Raw genomic sequence first — 21,309 nt, 5'->3', positions numbered from 1 at the left:
GAAAATAGCTTTCTGCCTCTGTTAGAAAAAAAAAATGTATATAGCATAGTTTCTATTTTTTCAGACTTATTCTTATAAAATATTTTAACAATAAATACTTTATAGATAACTGGGGAAATATAATTTTCTAATATTACTTTTACTGACATTAACTATTAATGCTTTGTGTTTTCTTTTCAGTTGATGTTAACTGAAAATACTTCATAAAGAAAATGTATGACAATTTACAATGAAGTCAATGAATAAACAGACCTTTAAAAAAATAGGATGCAGTGCTATTTCTCCAACAGCTGATAAGCAACCACTGCAGGTTTCCACACATCTATTGGATTTTCCAAGAAAACAAGTTACCATAGCAACTCCCAAATCATATGCTATACTTTTAGACTATTACTAGTCACTAATATTTCTTCAAATGTGAATACATGTATAAATACATCAACTCATGATTAAACACATTGATTTGTGATAAATTAGGATGTAACACTTGTAAAGCTGCTGCTTTTAATTAAAATAAATACAGTATCCTGATCCAAATACTTCTAATCATTTCAACTGCAGAAACAAGTATCTAGAAAGCCAGCTATGCAATGGATCTCAGAGTCCTAATATTATAAAAAAAAAACCTCTACTGATCCTATTATCCCCATATCAGAGATCGAAAGCAGCCCTGGGAGGACCAAGAAAAAATATCAAATAGAAATTCTTAATAAATACATCAGAACCCTGGACCTTATTTGCCACTTCCCAACCATTACTTAATGGAAAAGAAGAGGCAACAAGTATAAACGTGGGGGAAGAAGCAAATCCAGTACCGTAAGGCATACTTTGTTTTATTGCACTTCACTTTATTGTGCTTTGTAGATATTGCATTTTTTATAAATTGAAGGTTTGTGGCAACCCTACATCGAACAGGTCTATCAGTGCCATTTTTCCAACAGCATCGCTCACTTTGTGTCTCTGCATCACTTTTTGATAAAGCCCTCAATATTTGAAACTTTTTTAGTATTATTATATTTGTTATGGTGATCTGTGATCAGTGATTTTTGATGTTACTATTGCAAAAAGATTATGACTTACTGAAAGCTCAAATGAGGATTAGCATTTTTTAGCAATAAATTTTTTTTTTTAATTAAGGTATGGGGACTTTCCTCTTGGCGCAGTGGTTAGGAATCCATTTGCTAATGCAGGGGACACGGGTTCAAGTCCTGATCCAGGGAGATACCACATACCGTGGAGCAACTAAGCCCCGTGTGCCACAACTACTGAGCCTGTGCTCTAGATCCCATGAGCCACAACTACTGAAGCCTGCACCTAGAACCTGTGCTCTGCAACAAGAGAAGCCACCACAATGAGAAGCCCACGCACCACCACAAAGAGTAGCCCCCACTCGCCGCATTGAGAGAAAGCCCGTGCACAGCAACGAAGACCCAACAACACAGCCCAAAATAAATAAATTTATTTTTAAAAAGTACGACTTCCTTAAAAAAAAGTTACTTAATTAATTAAGGTATGGACATTGTTTTTTTAGACATAATGCTATTGCACATTTAATAGACTCCAATATAGTGTAAACTTGACTTTTATATGCACTGGGAAACCAAAACATTAGTGTGACTCACTTTATTACATTATTCATTTATTGCAGTGGTCTGGAACCAAAGACACACTTTTCTACACTCTGACTCAATACCTACTAATTTTCCACTCCAATCCCTTCCCTCTCACCTGTCCCTCGTACTCTTCCCCCACCTTAGGGTCCATAAAACTGCCAGAGCCTTTTATTGTGACTCCCTGAACAGTGAGATGACCCATCCCCCCATGTCTACTCTGATCCATGTGACCTTTGACCTGTGTACCATTCCGTAGGGGAAAATGGAACAGAGAGAGTCCATGCTTTCCCCTGTTTTAGCTCCTGGTTATACCATCACAGTAAGTGAGTAAAGGCTTAACTCTTTCATTCTTTAATCAGCTACTCAGACACCTGACAGCACAGCTGCCCAGCTCCCACCTCAGCTGAGCTCCAGACACATGGCCCTTATGCCCTGTCAAAGTTTGCTCCCTTGTATCTTCAGGGTATCTTTTCCCTCAGCAACTTCCCTAGCAAGTACCTCAAATTCAGCCACACTATATTTGCACCAGTCTTCATATTTATTCTTTCTTACTCAGTGGTTTTGCAGTATTTTCGTCTAGAACACTTCCTCTCTCCCTGCCACTGAATAACAGAAAAACAACTGATAGTACTAGAGAACAACATAAACATGACTTCCTCCCCAAAGATCTTCCCAGCTCATTTATCTGGGGTCACCTTTATGCTCCCTCATCTTGTAAGAGCTTTACCACAATTTTAAACCTACCAGGTTATAATGCAATTTATACATCTACATATTCCTTTTAATAATGATGGAGCTCTTGGAAGTCAAGGGCTGAACCACATTTTTGTCTAGATCCCTAGTTCCTAACTCAGGGCTTAGCACAAAAAAAGGTACTTAATAAAAACCCTAGATTCGTAATGAACTTTCTTAGGTTTCATCATAAAAGTGAATTAAATGTTGTGCTTGGTAATTTGTTAAACAGAAAGATGACAGATATAGGGAGGAACACTTGATTTTGACTGCTTAAAACACTGTGTGAAACATAGCTGAACTTGAATTTATTTTTGCTCAAAGATTGTTATGGAAAATTATAGTTCTAACATTCCTATAAATTGGTGTAGTTGAAAAGCTACACAATGAAAAACACTTCCTCTTTAAAGAATTTCTATAATGCATGTAATACCCAGTAGAAAATGAGCTAAGGGTTGAGTTTTATACATTAATGTTATGAATATTGTTGAAATAAATCATGGTATTCATAAAGCTTAGTCTTTGTCTAAAAGTATTGTGCTATTCTTATTTTTGTGGGTAAAGTAATTAAAATTGTAACTTTTTTTTTTTTTTTTTTTTTTTTTTTTTTTTTTTTTTGTGGTACGCGGGCCTCTCACTGTTGTGGCCTCTCCCGTTGCGGAGCACAGGCTCCGGACGCACAGGCTCAGCAGCCATGGCTCACGGGCCCAGCCGCTCCGCGGTATATGGGATCCTCCCAGACCGGGGCACGAACCCGTATCCCCTGCATCGGCAGGCGGACTCTCAACCACTGCGCCACCAGGGAGGCCCAAAATTGTAACTTTTATTCTCAAATATATAAAGTAATTTTGACAAACTTTTGGTTTTATGCAAAGCCTAGAATTATACTGAAAGAAAATGCAATCAGCTCTACTCTATCTTTTGTTTTAATTCCTCCACAAATGAAGCAGTGTAGCTCTTCCCTTAGGTCAAATCCTATCCATTTGGTTCTTGGTCTCAAACCCCATAATTCACTTTTTTCATTTTAAGATTTTAATGTACTCTAATTTTTTTTTACTTTAACTTTTTTCTCTCCTCACCTCTCTATTTATCCCATTCTTCCTTTCTTCTTTTGTGTTCAATATCTAGATAATCAGTCACTTTTTGGAAAATCACACATGCTCATACAGGGTGATTTTTTATGTAAAAATGCTTAAGTTATTAGAATGGCTTTTTTTAAGCAGCCTGATAATAAATTTCCTGCTACAATCTAAAATAGTTTTAAAGCTCTATCATATGGGAAAATATATTCTTGTTCACATTTACCATTTCTGGATTTTGCATGTGACTCTAACATTTGTTCTTTCACTTAGCTAATATTTACTGGTCACAAAGTGTAAAGCCAGAAGTGTTGTTGAAAAAAAAATACTGTTCTCAAAAGTTTCAAGTTTAGGAAGTTAAAGTCCATGACTGCAAATATTTGCTTCAACCACGATGAGCACAACACTAAAAAGAAGGACCTCAGCACCCAAGTCCTCCTGAAGGCCTGAAGGATGCCTTGAAGGTTGTCAGTCTCCAAATATTAGTCACCTACCACATTCAGACCCCGGAGGAGGTTACAAGGTATCCAGTGGTAAACAAAACAAACATGGTCCTTACAGCTTGAGAGGGAAGATGTAACAGGAGGAGTAGGGGATAAAAGAGGAAGGAAATCAAGACAAGAGAAAGACATTCAGAGTTGGGAAGCCATGAGAAAGCATGATAAATATCAAAACAGAAAGGTCTGTTTTTAGTCTCAGTCTGTTTTGTCTGATTCTTTTTGTGTTGTGAGGCCCTTGGAGTATGACAGGAACACTATAGATGCAGGTTAAAAAAAAAATTAGAAAAACATTCAGTAGACTCTTCTCAAAGGGGTTTCTATAGAGTGAAGGGAATAACAATATTTTTCTTACAAGCAGTCAGTGATTTGTACTGCTTGTACAAAGTCCATGAGCAGAGTTAAAGAGAGAAGTGATCATAGGCCAAGAAGAAATAGTTAAGGTATTGTATGGGCACACTCAGAGTCCCTATGTGTTCCCCTGGAGAGACCAACCTCAGCAGCAGTAAAACACCAAACAGTTGCAAGAAAAATTTAAATAAGAATTAAAAATCAGTCTGACTTTTTTTGCCAGAATGGGTAAAACTGCTTTTTTTTCACATTGTTTTGAAATATATTGCCTTAGAGTGTGTCACCTCAACTCAGTATTGTGCCTACCTGACAGTTCATTCTTTATTCACTCAGCAAATAATTTTTTAAGCTCTTATTATATTATAGTTTTTGTTTTCCATGCGGAGGCTCCAGCGATGGATTAAAACAGCATCATTTACAAGGAAACAAAATAAATAAACAAAAAACATAGTAATTCAGATACTGATGTTTTCTAAAGAAAAAAAAATACAGCAGAAAGGAAGACAGAAATTGCAGTCTCGAAGCTGTAACACTTTAGGCAGAGATGGAGAGGGAAGGCACTACTGAGGAGATGCTTTAAAACCTGAAGGAAAAGAGAAAGTGAAATATGTGGATACTGGAAAGAAGTGCATTCCAGGCAGATGAAAGAACAAGGAACAATGCCCTGAATCATGCATGGGCTTGGCAAGCACAAAAGAACTGTAATGAGGAGGAGGAGGAGGATAGCATGAAAGGAATAGGGTAGAGCAAAGGGGGTAAATTTTTACCCTAGGTGATATGCAAACTCTCTGTGGATTTTGAGCAGGAATGGCATAATCTTGCCTTGACAGGGTGGCTTTGGCAAGGGTTTTGCATGTAGACTTAAAAAGGGACTAGGGTGGGAGGGAGAAGTAGGAAGCTATTAGATACAAATACAGGCAAAAGATGATGATGACTTAGACTAAGGTTAAAACTATGCAAGGGTTCAGAAAGGGCTACTTTCATTACTAACCAACTTAAAGAATAAAGAAAGTTTAAAAGTCCAGTTAAGTTACTATACTGATAAAGTTCAGGGAAATAATCATGAGTCTCATGTCTCTTTCCATGAGAAGAGTCTAAAAATACATATTCTACTTCCTGATTTAGAAGTTATATAGGAGGAGTGAGGCTACAGTTGGTAAAATGAGAGAAGCTTTTCTCCCCTCCTTGTTTAAGGAACTACCAAATACAAAAATGGGAAGTTGAGTCATGAAAAGATAAGCCTGGCTTCCAAAGTGATAAGAAATGAAGGCATCCAAAATCACAGAAATACCTTTTGCAGGTTCACAAGCTGTGCAGTAAAGAAGGAAAAGCAGGGACTCTGAAGCCAGACAAACTGGGCTCACCTGCTCTGTGGCTTGAGAAAGTCACATAACATCTCTTTTTAAATGGGTGTAATCATGACCCACCGCATAGGGCTGGTTGTGCTTATTAAACAAGTTAATATGTGAAATTATTCCAACAACGTCTGGAACATGGAAACAGTCATTGAAATGCTAGCTAGAATTTTATCTTTCCTGAGGCTAAAGAGAAGAGCTTCATTGTTTAATTCATTATTTTCTTCCAGAATTCAGCCTACTTTCATGAGATCACTATTCCCTGAAGTACCAGTTAATGGAGCAAAAGAGAAATTTAGGATTAGAAGTCAAATATTCGTTGAACTCAGATATCTCACTGGAACAAACTACAGCCCAGAGTTGCATTAAAATTTCCAAAATATATGGAATTGAGAGTATTAATAAAGGAAAGCATTTTAGATAAGTACTTTACACATAGTAAACACTCAATACTGTAACTATTTGTTAAATGAATTACATTTTTCAATTCTCTTTTTAATTTTCTATGTGTCTGTCAGACATTGATTTGATATAAAAAACTCATTTTAGTCTCTTTTAGATTCTCAAAAAAAGATCTACTATAGTTGTATTTTTTCCCTAAACTTTATAGCTATGGGATATGATTTTATCAAGTAAACAAAACTACTAATTTAATACAGTCTCAAAAAGTGTGAACAAAGTAGTACTGGATTTAAAATGGAATAATTTTTTTAAATGTGTTTATCGATTCTTATAGAAAAGAATAAAATAATAAAAACTTTATTATTAAAGTTGGAAACAAAATCTTTTATTAGGTGCCACACATTTAGTTCATGCTAATTTATCTTTGGCTCTTTAATGACAATGAGTTAAGAACTGAAGTGGGAAAATATTTCTTTAAATTCTATGTAGTATCATTCAGTTTCAAAGTGCTATTTTCCCACAAACAGAATATTTATATTTAATCTGAATTTCTATTTACTTTTCCCATTCTCTGAGCAGTAAAGCAACATGCCAGTTTACCTTTTAGAAGATAGTTGTAATGTTAGGTAATTAGAAGACTATTTATATATATACACACACAAGATAATAGATATCCACATCTATTGTCATTTAGAATAATTTTTTATTTAAATTATTTTCTCCTGCCTTGGTCATCATCCTCTCTCAAAACCAAATTACAGGATATTTAAATTTCAACAAATCATTTTAAATTTGCATATTTATATTTATAATTAGAGATTCAGACTCTATTTATATTTTCACATATTTTCTTTGACACTGAAAGCATAGAAGCATATCTAAGTTAACAAATTACATCATTCGTACCAGAACTATATGCAAAACTCTGACTCATTACAGAGTCTTTTAGCCTTGAATCAACTTTTATATATAGTTGGCCCTTGAAAAACATGAGTTTTAACTGTGCAGGTCCACTTACACATGGATTTTCTTCAATACATACATACTACAGCACTTATGATCTGAGGTTGGTTGAATCTACAGATGTGAATAGGGAGGAAGGACCATAAAGTTTTATGCAGATTTTCAACTGTGAGGGGGGTTAGCACCCCAACCTGGCATTGTTCAAGGGTCAACTATATAACCTGGCATTGTTCAAGGGGTCAACTATATATCTATACCTTTCAGTTACTAATAGCTCCTTTTAGGGGGAAATATATTATTCTAAAATGTTTTTTCCTGCAGGAACCTAGCATGGTGCCTCTTTCAAAAAACTTGCTCAGGGCTTCCCTGGTGGCGCAGTGGTTGAGAGTCCGCCTGCCGATGCAGGGGACACAGGTTCGTGCCCCGGTCTGGGAAGATCCCACATGCCGCGGAGCGGCTAGGCCCGTGAGCCATGGCCACTGAGCCTGCGCATCCGGAGCCTGTGCTCCACAACGGGAGAGGCCACAACAGTTAGAGGTCCGCGTACAGCAAAAAAAAAAAAAAAAAAAAAAAACACTTGCTCAATTACATGTTAGTTGTATGAACGACAGTAAACATTTCTGGGGGGCTAAATAAATAATATGCCATAATACTATCACTCATGTGATTGTTGGTAAGCTGAAATAAGATTATATAAATAAATGCTATATAAACAGTAAAACCTATGCACGTTATTTATTTTGTAGTTAATTTCTTACGCAATATTTCCAGTTGTTTTTCAAATGAATAGTTAACTAGAATAGTGTTAAAAAGAAACATCAAGCTCAAAATAGAGTCACTTGTGCTAAGCCCCACCAAGACTTTGTACCTAATGTAATTGCAGCCTCTCCCTGGAGTGAAATTTTCAACCAATCAGTCTGGAAAATCCTGATCAGCACTAAGTAATCTGCCTAAGGCTTCCTGCCTTCCCCTAAGGGAAGGTAACCCAAAATAATCCAGTTTTTAACTTCCTTGTTCCACCCTCTTTCTGCCTATATGAACCTTCCACTTTTTACAACTCCTTGAAACCCCTTCCTGCTTGCTAAGATGGGATGTTGCCTGATTCGTGAATAGTTGAATAAAGTCACTTAGATCTTCAAATTTACTCAGCTGAATTTTGCTTTTTAACAATAGAAAAACTAACTTACAGAAAAATTATTTTTATACTTCATTCTATAATGGAATTGTTTAGAACATGTTTATGTTAGCAGCCTAAAATATGGCTGAGACACTGATTTATAAAAATAACTTTGTAGCTAGAAAGTTGTCAGAAAATCAGATCCTACTGTTCTCTTGAATAATTTTTAAGAAATTATTCTGAGTTTTTTTTTTTTGCTTTTATTTATTCAAAAGAGAATCCTCTTTTGGACACTTATCAGAATAGATTTAATATCTGTACAAAAATATATTTTTCCCGAATCTTAATCTGACCTTAATTTATTCTTGTGATTGCACTTCAGTATTGTAGTTATCATGGTAAAAGATTAAAAATTGGCTGAAGTTTAGAGAAAGAAATAAAAATATCAAACTTATACATAAAAACACTGATTTCTACATCTATTGTCATTTAGGATAATTTAAGTAAATTGGTTTGTCCTACCTTAGTCATTATTCTGTCAAAAAAATTATAGAATATTTAAATTTCCACAAATATTTTGAAATGTGCATATTACATTATAATCAAAGATTCAAACTCCATTTACATTTTCACATATTTTCTCTTGCATAAAAGCATAGAAGCATACCTAAGTTATCAAATTACATCATTCACACCAGAACTATATACAAAACTCTGATTCATTACAGTGCTTTTTTAAAGCCTCTAATCAAATTAGCAAATCTCATATCACTTTAGGTCTATCTACAAATAAACATCCAAATTATTGTAGAGGGGATCAACTTATGGCATGACAGTACGAGGAAGTGCTGTTGACTCATTTCTCAGTGCAACTGGTGAAAACTAAAGACTACAACCCCTTAAAGTCTCTGGTAATGGTCCTAAGAGTGATCAACACATGAAATTATCTGTTCAAGGAAATCTATAAAAATTTGTTAAGACAGGCAAGACTCTGTTATTTGAACCAAGAACTCTTCCTCTCATCTTGGTGAGGGCTCTGGAGCCTTGCAGGACATAGTGCCCAGCCTGTTCCTGGGGCCCCCAGCTCACCAGCTGGCCCAGAGTAGCTGTAATATATTATCTAAAATGTCCAGTTTCCAACAAAAAAATTACAGACATGCAAAATTTGACCCATACACTGAAAAAAGAGCAGCCAACTGTGACAGACAGCACATATCAGATTAGTCAGAAAAAAGATGTTCACAAAACTAAAGAAAACTAAGATTAATGAAATCAAGGTAAATATGCTGACAATGATGCATCAAATAGATAATATCAATAAACAGATCAGAATTATAAAAAAGAACCAAATTCAAATTATGATGTTGAAAAGCAACAATAACAGAAATAAAAAATTCACTAGAGAGGTGAAAGATTAAATATGAACTGGCAAAAGAAAAAACAAATGCACTTCAAGATAGACTGATAGAAATTATGCAAGCCAAGGAAAAGAGGAGAGTCTCAGAAACATGGGACACCAATAAGAACACCAACATACATGTAATGGGACCATGAGAAAGAAAAGAGAGAGCTGGAAGTGGGGGGGGCACCTCAAAGAAATAATGGCTGAATAATCCCCAAATTTAGTGAAAAATGATAACCTACACATCTAGAAGCTCAACAAACTCCAAATCGGGTAAGCACAAAAAGACCCACAAAGGGATATGCCATAGCAAAAATGCTGAAAGTCAAAGACAAGAATAAGATCTTTAAAACTTTATACAATATTTCTTCACAAAACTCTTTTTGCCTTCAAAATATCATAAGGCTGGAGTCAAAGATTCTGTATTCATGTCTGGATTTGCCATTTACTAACAAGATGAGCTTTAGCAATTACTCAACATCTCTGATTTCCTCACTCACAAAATAGAGTTAATATTTTAAACAAACATAAAATTGTTCTTAGATTCAATAAAATAATATATATGAAAGTCTTTTGAAAAGAATAAATGTCCTAAACAAATACAAAACACCTTTTTTTTCTTTTTAAGTAAAAAGGTTTGGGGATTTTAAACTGAGCATCTAGATTATTCCAATTCACCCTCTGGAATTGCTTCACTATGTAAACTGAGCCTAATCTAGATAACAACTGGCAGAAATGAAGGAGGCCATTTTCTGTACTGTGAACTATTACTCTTCTTAAAAAGACTCAATTTGTACATCACTACAGGCAAAGAAAATACATTAGCAATAATTGAATAAGTACTACATCAATACGCTCTAAATCAAGCACTTGAGTATTTGAGTATCTGAATATTACCAATGCAATTATAAAATATGCCAGGGGCTTCTAAAAAGCCGTGCTTATATCCATGTTGATCAATTTCCTTAGAAAAGAAGAATACCTCTCTTTATTTTTTAATATAAAACTAGTAAGAAAAAGAAACAGTGTTTTGAATAAATAATATTTATATTGCTCTTGGGTTATAATGCTTTGATATTAACTTGCTATTACCTGTGTAATATTATAATGATTTGTTATGACCTATATTATATATATATATATGAAAATTTATGATAGAAGTGATATATGTGAAGAGACATTGATTCATGGAAATGAATTAGGTTATGGTTACTCAAAAATTGGTGGAAATCATGATTCTCTTTCAGCAAAGTAGACAAATGCTTACAGAGATGGTTTTAACTTTAATAGACACAAAGATAGGTTTAAGTCTGATAGTTCCTGAGGACAATGTACCATATAGCAATGCTTGTGAGTAAAAGTGAATAGAAGTAGAAGGGATTTAAACAAGGTGCCGGGGGGGGGGGTTGAAATTTTTCCTCACATAAAAAGAAATTTCGGGGCTTCCCGGGTGGTGCAGTGGTTGAGAGTCCGCCTGCCGATGCAGGGGACACGGGTTCGTGCCCCGGTCCGGGAAGATCCCACATGCCGCAGAGCGGCTGGGCCCGTGAGACATGGCTGCTGAGCCTGCGCGTCCGGAGCCTGTGCTCCACAACGGGAGAGGCCACAACAGTGAGAGGCCCGTGTACCACAAAAAAATAAAAATAAAAAAAATAAAAATAAATTTAGAGTGCTGAGAGATCGTATGTAGAAGATAAATATGTATGGAGATCATATGTAGAAGATAAATTCACAGTTGCACAAGAACCAAATCAAAAGGCCTTTGAACGGCCATACAACTGTGTTTAGTCCTGATTTTTCAGACAAAGGAAGCAATAGAAAACTTCAACACTATAGTTAAATCTAATCTTTTTAAATCTAATCTTAAAACATCACACTGACAGAATACTACTGGATAAATTAAACGGATAAAGTAGTAAATAAAGGCTAGGGACAAAGACTGGGAATGATTTTGTTGAAAGTATTTAGTAAGAGAGTTTGAAATTATGAACTGAAGTATGAGGATGTAGGAGACAACTTTAAAGAAATATAGGGAAGAGATTTCACAGAACAAAAGAAATGAATGGATGCAGTGGTATGAAGCAGTAACATGAGAAATTTTGTTCCTGCAGTTTTGGTTCTTGGTTAGACATAATCTGTGTTTTTGATGTTCCTTTAGAGTGAGCAGGGGTTGAGGGAAAGAGGAAGGTGCCAAACCTCTCAATAAATTGAAGTGATTTGGAAATTAGCCATTAGAATGTGGAAAGGTAACAGTATACTGAGAAAATTCAATCTGCAATTGGAGGAATTTTTAAATAAAGGAGAAATAAAACTGACTGGAAAGTGTTGTAAAGGGCGAGAAGAATCTTTTTAATATGTTTTCTGCAGGATATGGGGACATAGAGCAGAATCTTCCATTTCTAGAGGGTAGTGAGAGCTTAAAATAGGATAAAAAGCTGGAGAGTATAAATAATCTAGGAAAAGGTTAAGTATGTTGGTATATTTATTGACATTTGAATGTATGTGTTAAATGTATAACTGAGAGAATTAGACACTAATTCAGAAGATGGATGATAGTCTATAGCAGTGGTTCTCAACCAGGTTGATTTGGCTATCCATGGAACACATGGCACTGATACGAGGCACTTTTGGTTTTCAGAGCTGGGAGCAAAGTATAGGACATGCTACTGCCATCTAGTGAATGGAGACCATGTATCCTGATAAACATCCTACAGTATACAGGACATTCTCCCACAACAAAAAACTATCTGGCCCAAAATATCAATACACCTGAAATTGAGAAAACCTGGTCTGGGAATTAGTGTGGGGGCAGTGGATGAAAGTCGACACAGGAAGAAGTGATCCTAGAGACCGAAGCAGAGAGAAAACTGAATTAAAAGCAACAAAAGAACTGTTCTTCTTTTCAGCCCTTGTTCACCTTACCTTACTCCTGATTTATATGGTTTTCTGAAGCACATGAGCAAACCTTGTGTGCTGTAAGTTTTAAAAAAGTGCTTTAAAAATAATATTTCCACCCTAAGAAAAGGGAACCATACTACACTGTTGGTGGGAAAGTAAATTGGTGCAGCCACTATGGAAAACAGTACGGAGGTTCTTCAAAAAACTAAAAATAGAGTTGCCATATGATCCAGCAATCCCACTCCTGGGCATATAACCTGACAAAACTTAGTTCAAAAAGATACATGCGCTCCTATGTTCACAACAGCACTATTCACAAAAGCCAAGACACGGAAATAACCTAAATGTCCATCGAAAGAGGAATGGATAAAGAAGATGTGGTACATATATACAACAGAATATTACTCAGCCATAAAAAAGAATGAAATAATGCTGTTAGCAGCAACATGGATGCAACTAGAGATTATCATACTAAGTGAAGTCAGAGAAAGACAAATATCATATGATATCACTTATGTGTGCAATCAAAAATATGACACAAATGAACTCATCTGTAAAACAGAAACAGACTCACAGACATAGAGAACAGACTTGTGGTTGCCAAGGGGGGAGAGGGAATGGGGGAAGGATGGATTGGGAATTTGGGATTAGCAGATGCAAACTATTATATGTAGAATGGATAAATAACAAAGTCATACTGTATAGTATAGGGAACTATATGCAATAACGTGTGACAAATCATAATGGAAAAAATATGAAAAAGAATGTGTATATATACATTTGAATATATATATATATTTGAATCACTTTGCTGTACAGCTGAAATTAACACATTGTAAATCAACTATATCTCAATAAAATAAATTTTTTAAAAATATGTTTCCACCCTAAAATAAAATGAGCATAACTCCCCACTCCTTAAATGTGGGCTGTGCATAGTGACTTCCTTCCAAAAAGTAGTGTAGAAAGGGTAACTTGCTAGAGTAACTTCATGTGGAGAAACCTGACAAACACCACTCCCACCAGGTGACAAAGGTCAACATGAAGAGTGACAAATCATGTTAATAGTATACACTGTCAATAAAATGTGATGAAAACTACACCTTATCTCTGTGCTCTTTCTCCCAAAACCTCATAACCCAAGTCTAATCTTGAGAAAAATATCAGACAAGTTCCAATAGGACATCTTACAGTACAACTAACTAGTATTCCTCAAAACAATCAAGGCCATCCACAACCAGGAAAGTTAGAGGAATTGTCACATCCAAGAGGAGCTTAAGAAGACATGACAACTAATTGTATTCTGGTAACCTAGATGGAATCCTGGAGCAAAAAAGAACATTAGAAAAAAATAAACTATGGATTTTAGCCAAGAATATTAATATATCATTATCAGTTCATTAATTGTAACAAATGTACCATACTAATGTAAGATGTTAATAACAGAGGAAAACTGTGTGTAGAGGGAGGGGGTAAATGGGAACTCTCTGTAGTCTCAATTTTTCTATAAATCTAAAACTGTTACCAAGATGGAGTCTACTAATAAAAATATTTGAATAAATGAAGAGTATTTAACCAAAAACATGACAATGATAAATGTAGTCTGTGCTAAAATTTGATAAACAAACTGAAAGCTGGAAAAAGTGTTTTGAAAATTATTTAGGAGTTTTACTTAGAAAGTAACATTCAAAAATGTGATAATTTATTTTTATCCCTTTTCCATACATATACTAGAGAAAAACTGCTAATGCATAACAGTAGCAAAAATGTATTGAATATATGTACATGTAGAAATGAGAGATTTTTTTTAAATATTGAAGTATGAAACATTAGTTTAGTAGATGCTAGTCAATAGTAAGGTTATAGCTATCTTAGATGATACCTTCATTCCCAGAACAAGAAAATGAAGATTATGTTAAAAAGATGAGTTTTCTTGATGACAAGAAGATTTTTCTAATGGCTATTCTCCACTAAGATATTCATGTAAATTTTAATTTTGCCACATTATAACTTGGAATAGGTAAAATTTTAGCCACAACTTAATTTTTTCCAAGCCAATTAATTTTTTAATCACATTTGATAAACAAGCCTACATGTTCTTCTTTGATTTTTAAACCTTTCTTAGTACATAAAACAAATTAAATCTCTAGGAGCAAATCCATAAATGTATTAACATAGAAATCATGTATACAAAGTAACACAACATAATTTTATCTTGAAATGCATTTAATATATGTTTACCCACATATATATTTTAAATTATTCATAGTTATATAAGTAGTCTATAATCTTTTTTCTAGCTTTATTTTTTGTTATTGATATATGACATTGTGTAAGTTTAAGGTGTACCACACTATATATATATATATATATATATATATATATAGCAATAGACATATATATATCAAAGTAACTACCATAATAAGATTAATAACACATCCATCATCTCACATAGTTAGAATTTTTGTGTGATGAGAACTTTTAAGATCCATCCAGTTGGCAACTCTCAAATATACAAGAGAATTGTAACTATAGTCACCATTCTGCACATTACATCCCGAGAAATTATTCATATTAAAACTGGAAGTCTGTACCTTTTGACCACCTTCAACCATTTCTCCCAACAACCCCTCACCCCCTGGCCCTGGCAACCACCAATCTGTTCTCTGTTTCTGAGCTTAGCTTTTTTAGATTCCACATAAAGTGAGATCATACAGTATTTTTCTTCCTCTACCTGACTTATTTCGCTTAGCATAATGCCCTCAAGGTCCATCTCTCCTGTCACAAATGACAGGATTTCCTTCTTTTCTAAGACTGAAAACATTTACATGTATATATATATATATATATATGCCACATTTTCTTTATCCATTAATCTATTGATGAATACTTAGGTTGTTTCTACGTTTTGGTTACTGTAAATAGTGTTGCAGTGAGCATGGGGATGCAGGCATCTCTTCCAGATAGTGATTTCATTTCCTTTGGATACATACCCAGCAATTGAATTGCTGGACCATATGGTAGTTCTACTTTTTAATTTTTTGAGGAACCTCCATAACATTTTCCATAGTGACTGTACTAACTTACATTCCCACCAACAGTGTACAATGGATCCCTTTTTTTTACAACCTTCCCAGCACTTGTTATCTCTTGTCTTCTTATTAATATCCATTTTATCAGGTGTGGGGTTATATCTCATTGCTCTTTTGATTTGGATTTTCCTGATGATTAGTGATGTTGAGCACCCTTTCATGTACCTGTTGGCCATTTGAATATCTTCTTTGGAAAAAAAATGTCTGTTCAGGGTCTTTGCCCACTTTTTAATTGGGTTATTTGTGTCTTTTTTTTTTCTTTGTTTGCTTGTTCATTTTGCCATTGAGTTTTTTTTTTTTTTCGGTACGCGGGCCTCTCACTGTTGTGGCCTCTCCCGTTGCGGAGCACAGGCTCCGGATGCGCAGGCTCAGCGGCCATGGCTCACGGGCCCAGCCGCTCCGCGGCATATGGGATCCTCCCGGACCGGGGCACGAACCCGTATCCCCTGCATCGGCAGGCGGACTCTCAACCACTGTGCCACCAGGGAGGCCCTGCCATTGAGTTTTAAGAGTTCTTTATGTATTTCAAATATTAACCCCTTATCAGATCTGCAGTTTGAAAATATTTTTTTCATAAGTTGCCTTTTCATTTTGTTGATTGTTTCTTTTGATACATAAAAGCTTTTCAATTTGATGTACGGCACTTATTTTTGCTTTTGTTGCTTGTGCTTTGGTGTCTTATCCATAAAATCATTTCCAAGACCAACGTCAAGGAAATTATTCCTTATATTTTCTTCTAGGAATTTTATGGTTTCAGGTCATACGTTAAAGTATTTAATCCATTTCATATTAATTTTTTAAAGTCTTTGTTAATTTCTTTTTTATTTTTAATTTTTATTGGAGTATATTTGCTTTACAATATTGTGTCAGTTTCTACTATACAGAAAAGTCAATCAGCAATACGCATATATATATCCCTTTTTTTGGATTTCCTTCCCATTTAGATCACCACAGAGCACTGAGTAGAGTTCCCTGTGCTATACAGTAGGTTCTCATTAATTATCTATTTTATACATAGTATCAATAGTGTATACATGTCAATCCCAATCTCTCAATTCCTCCCACCCCAGCCCTTTCCCCCTTGGTATCTGTATGTTTGTTCTCTACATCTCGGACTATATTTCTGCTTTGTAAATAAGATCTTCTATACCAATCTTTTCAGATTCCACATATATGTGTTAATATATGATATCTGTTTTCTCTTTCTGACTTACTTCACTCTGTATGACAGTCTCTAGGTCCATCCATGTCTCTATAAATGACCCACTTTTGTTCCATTTTATGGCTGAGTAATATTCCATTGTATATATGTGCCACACCTTCTTTATCCATTCCTCTGTCGATGGGTATTTAGGTTGCTTCCATGACCTGGCTATTGTAAATAGTGCTGCAATGAACATTGGGGTGCATGTGTCTTTTTGAATTATGGTTTTCTCTGGGTATATGCCTAGTAGTGGGATTGCTGGGTCATATGGTATTTATATTTTTGGTTTTTTAAGGTATGATCTTTTTTGACCCACCACCTAGAGTAATGAAAATAAAAACAAAAATAAACAAACTGGACCTAATAAAACTTAAAAGCTTTTGCACAGCAAAGAAAAGACAGCCCTCAGAGTGGGAGAAAATGTTTGCTAATGAAGCAACTGACCAAGGATTAATCTCCAAAATATACAAATAGCTCTTGCAGCTTAATATCAAAAAAACAAACAACCCAATCAAAAAATGGGCAGAAGACCTAAATAGACATTTCTCCAAAGCTGGCCAACAAACACATGAAAAGACGCTCAATATCACTAATTATTAGAGAAATGCAAATCAAAACTACAATGAGGTATCACCTCACACCGGTCAGAATGGCCATCATCAAAAAATCTACAAGCAATAAATGCTGGAGAGGGTGTAGAGAAAAGGGAACCCTAATATTCATTTTTGTGAGTGGTATAAGATAGGGGTCTAGTTTCATTCTTTTGCATTAGAATATCCGATTTTCCCAGTACCATTTATTTAGAAGACTATCTCTTCTCCACTGAGTATGTTTGGTTCCCTAGTTAAATATTAGTTGAACATATATGCATGGGTTTACTTCTGGGCTCTCTATTCAGTTCCATTTATCTATGTGTCTGTTTGGATGCCAATACTACACTGTTTTGATTACTATTGTTTTGTAGTATAGTTTGAAATCAGGAAATGTGATGCTTCCAGCTATGTTCTTACTCAGGATTGCCTTGGTTATTTGGTGTCTTTTGTGTTTCCATACAAGTTTTAGGGTTGTCTTTTCCAATTCTGTAAAAAATGCTATTGGGATCTTGATAGGGATTGCATGAAATCTATATATGACTTTGGGTAGTATGGATATTTTGACAATATTAATTCTTCCTATCCATAAACACAGGATTTATTTTCATTCATGTGTCTTCAGTTTCTTTCATCAATGTCTTTTAGTCTTCAGTGTATAGATCTTTCACCTCTTTGGTTAAATTTATTCCTAAGGATTTTATTGTTTTTGATGCTATTTTAAATGAGATTGTTTTCTTCATTTCTTTTTCAGATAACTCATTGTTAGTGTACAGAAAAGCAACTGATTATATGTTGAATTTCACATTGATATTTTAGAATTTTTAAAAATAATGGTCACCACTCTATGAGAATGCACTAAATATGAGAAGAAATAAAGGGAGAGAATTAACATTCATTGAGGTTGGCACTCTAAACATGTGCCTTCTCATTATTTCCACACCACTGTCATACTGATTTAACATATAATAAAACATGGTGAGAAAGGTTTAAGTAGTAGTATTTTTCCCATGAAGTTAGTAATTGTGGGTGCTGAAATTTGGACTCAAATCTGGCTAAAAAGCCTATTCTCTTTCCACTGCAGACCTAAAGTGTGTTAAAACATTTCTTCAAACATAAAAAAGTGAACTGCTAAGTTAAAATGGTAATGAAATCTTGTTATAGATGTTGAATGATATGGAACTGAAAGAGTTAAAACATCCTAGAGCAAATAGGTTTCAGCTTAAAGGCTAAGTATAGCTTTGAAAAATATTCTGAAAAAAAGATCTTGGCTCAATACAAAAGGTAGGTGCCCCACTCCTAAAGTGAAAAGGCTACTGGGACAAAAGGGCAGGGTTCCTTTCCCATTGTATTTGTGTTTGCATCCCCCATGTTCCCAATCTCCATTAAGTTGAACATCCAAAAGCATAAAACTGATCTGAAGTTCTGAAGAGTCTTGTGTTCGGTGTTAACAACACAAGGATTCTGTAACTCCATAAACATTTACATGCAAACATATATTTTTGGAGAATCTCCTCATTTTTTTCCTACCTTCCCTCCCTGTCCTTTTAAATTAATTATTTACTTAATTTCACCTTTTATTCTCATACCCCCTCTCAGTCCCCTCTTCCTTTTCCTAGGCAACTACTCTACTAGTATTATGTATATCTTTTGACTCAACGTGTTTTTGCAAAACGTATGTTGTATTTTGAGCATAAACTTGAACTTATATATATATATATGGTACTGTGTTATGCACATTATTCTTTTCCTTGCTGTTTTCATTAAAGACTATGTGTCTGGCTTTGTGTACAACTAAATAACACATAATTGGCTGTTTCAAACCTCTGCATAATACTCTAAGGTTTGAAATCAGTACATACCCCCCACAGATTGCCTTTTAATTTACTGAAAGTACAAATAATAGCACAGCAAACATCCTCACAAGGGCCCCTTAATGGTACTATTGAATAATAGTATTGAATAATACGCAGGAGTTGAATTGTTAAGTCTAGCTAGGAAATGCACACATTCAGTGTTACTTGATAGTTGCCAGAGTGTGTTCCAGAATGTAATGCAACTTGCAGGACTTGGGAATATTTGTAATGCTGTATCCCCATACATTTGGCATTATCCAGATTTCTGACTTTTTCAGGCTTAGTAAGTGGCTATTTTAACTATCACTTCCTTTATTATATTTAATATTTTTAGATTTCACTTCCATAAATTTCTTCATATAACTTTTCACAGTTTGGGGGTTGCAGCCCTCTATTTTCTAATTTTAATAATTCCATTTATGTTACAGATATTAATTCCCTGTCAGTTTTTTTTTTTTTTTTTTTTTTTTTTGCTGTACGCGGGCCTCTCACCGCTGTGGCCTCTCCCGCTGTGGAGCACAGGCTCCGGACGCGCAGGCCCAGCGGCCATGGCTCACGGGCCCAGCCGCTCCATGGCCCGTGGGATCTTCCCGGACCGGGGCACGAACCCGTGTCCCCTGCATCGGCAGGCAGACTCCCAACCACTGCACCACCAGGGAAGCCCCCCTGTCAGTTTTAAATGATACAGATATCTTCTTTCCATAATCTACCTATTAATTTTTTCCATGATGTTTGTGATGCACTTTATTAAATAAAAATTTGGAAATGTTAAATTAATTAACTTCTGCTTATGGCTTCAACTGCTTTTTAAGAAATTTATTAAAGTACAAAATACATACAGAAAAAGCAACAGTCTTTTCAAAAAAAGATATTGGGAAAAATGGCAGTCAATATGGAAAAATATGAACCTCACATCTTACACAAAAGTTAAAGTGAATCATTTACCTAAATGTTAAATGCAAATCTATAAAACTTCAAGGACAATATATAGGAAAAAATCTGTGTAGCAGTCTGTTTGGTTATGAGTTTATAGATACAACACAAAAATCATAATCTATGAAAGAAAAAACTGCCTCAGTTGGACTTTATTAAAATTAAAAATGCTTGCTCAGTGTAAGACACTATTTAAAGAATCGAAAGACAAGCCACAGACTGGGAGAAATATTTGCAAGCCACATATCTGAAAAAGTAATTGTATCCAAAATATACAAGGAAACTTGAAAATAAACAATAAGAAAACAACCCAATTAAAAATTGGGCAAAAGATCTGAAGAGACACTTCATCACAGAAACAAGTGACAAATACACATATGAAAAGATGCTCAACATCATTTGTCATTAGAGAAATTTAAATTAAAATAAAAATGACAGACCACTACACACCTATTACAATGGCTAAAAACCCAAAACTGACAAAATCAATTGCTGGTGAGAACTTGAGGTAGTAGGAACTGTCATTCATTGCTGGTGAGAATGTAAATGGTACAGCCACTCTGGAAGACAGTTTGGCAATGCTTATACACCTAAACATAATCTTATTATATGATTTAGCAATTGTACTCCTAGGTATTAACTAATTTGAAAACTTATATCCACACCAAAACCTGCATGTGAATGCAGCTTTATTCATAATCACCAAGCAAGCAAGATGTCCTTCAACAGGTCAATTTACTAGAACAAACCTAGTATATCCATATAGTACACTAAAATTTAACAATGAAAAGGAATTAGCTATCGATCCATGCAACATCATTAATGCATCTCAAGTTCATTTACAAAATACAGAATTATACATTTTTCTCCATCTATCGTGCAGAACCAATCTTTCTCAACTGATGTTTTTTAATCTTTATGAATTTCCATTTTAAGCAATCTCCTCCCACGTTATGTTTAGAAGAGATCTGAACTAGTCCATCTGACAACTGAAGTCAAGACACTGGTGCCTAGAGACCAATAACCAAGTAATCAGCATTTCCCAAATTACAGTGAGTGCCCATCCAGCTGCAAATAATTATTCATATCCCTAAAAGTGTTTGGAAACTTAGGTTAAACAAATTTAGATAGGCTTCAGGTCCACATAAATTCTCAAAGTCTTTTATATGCTACTGTGTCTTATGAGTCATTGGTTATAGGGTACATCAGCAAGTGTATGTGTGTT

This window comes from Hyperoodon ampullatus (genome assembly GCF_949752795.1).
Source record: "Hyperoodon ampullatus genome assembly, chromosome: 5".
NCBI classification, from domain to species: domain Eukaryota; kingdom Metazoa; phylum Chordata; class Mammalia; order Artiodactyla; family Ziphiidae; genus Hyperoodon; species Hyperoodon ampullatus.
Note: the sequence above shows the minus strand (reverse complement) of the source record.